At 33.7% G+C, this 2,127-nt stretch overlaps 1 non-coding gene across 1 annotated transcript; it reads left to right on the top strand.

Moving 5' to 3' along the window:
• The first annotated feature begins 963 nt into the window (after positions 1 to 963).
• LOC123458023 lies at positions 964 to 1,156 on the top strand. Its single transcript, XR_006635358.1, has one exon. It is a non-coding gene; the product is annotated as a U2 spliceosomal RNA (small nuclear RNA).
• Positions 1,157 to 2,127: the final 971 nt, after the last annotated feature.

Below are 2,127 nucleotides of genomic sequence, written 5' to 3'. Positions count from 1 at the left end.
GTGGGAATACAGTCTGGTCCAGCCATTGTGGAAAGCAGTTTGGAGGTTAATAAAACAGCTAAAGATTGATCTACCATATGACCCAGTGTTGGGAGCCATAGAGCAAAAGCCTCTCCATTTTGCCTGGGCCTGCTCATAAGCTGACTCATTACTCAGAAAGCCAGTCCATCCAGCTTTCTGTTAGGTACTTCTGGAACGTTTCTCCTCTTTCCTTTTCTATCATGGAACAGACCCTAAGTAAACATAAATTGTTAAAGGGCTTAAAACTCTCAAAACACAAGGAACACAGGTTAAGAAGAAAAAAAAAAAAGATTTAACAAAGAATAAAAAGGAGCTAATTGCCATAGTAAAAGATATTTTAAAAGCACAAGGAATTGAGACTGCTTCAACTTCTTTAAGCAAAATTTTTATTTTATCAGGAGGACTTGTTCTTTTTATGTGTGTGTATGTGTTTATGTGTGCTTGTTGTGCTTGCTAGTCATGTCATGTTTGTGACTGTTTGTAACTAAAGAGATGAGACAGACGCAGGTGACATTCCTTTCTCTTCTAGAGAACCATTTCAAGGAAATCAAAGACCTAAGCATAAAAATTAAAAAGGAAAAGTTAAATGTCTTTTGCAGGGGTAAGTTTGCCAGATATTTGTTCTAGGTCAATTTCACATTACATAGAGGATTATTAAAAACAACAAAACTTCCTCTAAAGGTGTAACTTATAATTTGTCAGATATTTTTTAAAAATATTGTAATGTACTGTTACTTAAAAGGAGGAGGCAACTGATCTGACTTCTGAGCCAGCCTGCCTCAAGATAACAACACAATTTTCCTTAGTTACTCCTAATAAAATAATTTCCAAGTGTGTTATTGGTATTAATGATATAAAATTGTATTAAGACTGCTTTCTTTTTTAGTAATAGGATTAATCAATTTGGTGTAATTTTTAATAGACTTATAAGAAAGATAATTAATCACTTCTTGGCCTTTTGGCTAAGATCAAGTGTAGTATCCATTCTTATCAGTTTAATATCTGATACGTCCTCTATCTGAGGACAATATATTAAATGGATTTTTGGAGCTCGGAGTTGGAATAGGAGCTTGCTCTGTCTACTTCACGCATTGACCTGGTATTGCAGTACAAAAAAAGAAAGAAAGAAAGAAAGAAAGAAAGAAAGAAAGAAAGAAAGAAAGAAAATTAATGATGGGGTGAGATAAATTGATTGAAGGAACTGGGAAGGAATTTTTCACTGATTACTTTTTAAAAATGCCTTTTGAGTGGTACTTAGATCAGAATGATAAAGTATATAAATAAATGTGTGCGGATGTAAAAAAAAAAAAAAAAAAGAAGAAGAAGAAATTTTCAGGCCAAACCTAAACACCATGCCTAAAGTTAAAGGTTTTAAAACTGTTTACAAATTTTAAGAAAAAAAAAAACTAATTTTCAAGGTAAAATATGTTGGGATAGCTTGCCTAAGTTTTATCAAATTTAAGTCATAGGTAAAATATAAAATTGTTTTATCTTAATAAAAATTTCTATGAGCCAGGCGTGGTGGCGCACGCCTTTAATCCCAGCACTCGGGGGGCATAGGTAGGAGGATTGCCGTGAGTTCAAGGCCACCCTGAGACTCCATAGTGAATTCCAGGTCAGCCTGTGCTAGAGTGAGACCCTACCTCAAAGAACCAAAAATAAATAAATAAATAAATAAAATAAAATTTCTATGGTACATAAAATCAATAGCTATCAAGTTTAAGCCAAAATCATTGGTTGTCAAGTAATGTTTTTTTTTCTTTCAAAAAATTTATCAAGGGTTATATTAATATTTACCTAGCTGTTTTGGCTCAGAAAAGACCAGATTCTACTCTATTGTATGTAAAGTAACTGTTCCAATTTTGGCACCATGATAACATTTCATTAGATTTGGTTAACTTACATTCAAATATTCTAGCTATACAGAACAGTCATCTTGATTTTGATGCTACTAAGGCTGCTAATGATTTTACTACAAGTAAGTCTGTGTTGCCTGGTTGGGACTCTCTAAGTTCCTGGATAGGCAGCTTTACAGCTGTGGGAGTTTGCCTTCTGCTTCTCTTATGCCTATTGCCTCTTTTCTTCAACTGTCTAATAGTCTATTGT

This window comes from Jaculus jaculus, chromosome 1 (assembly GCF_020740685.1).
Source record: "Jaculus jaculus isolate mJacJac1 chromosome 1, mJacJac1.mat.Y.cur, whole genome shotgun sequence".
In the NCBI taxonomy this organism is placed as follows: Eukaryota; Metazoa; Chordata; class Mammalia; order Rodentia; family Dipodidae; genus Jaculus; species Jaculus jaculus.
This window is presented reverse-complemented; position numbering and strand designations above follow the sequence as displayed.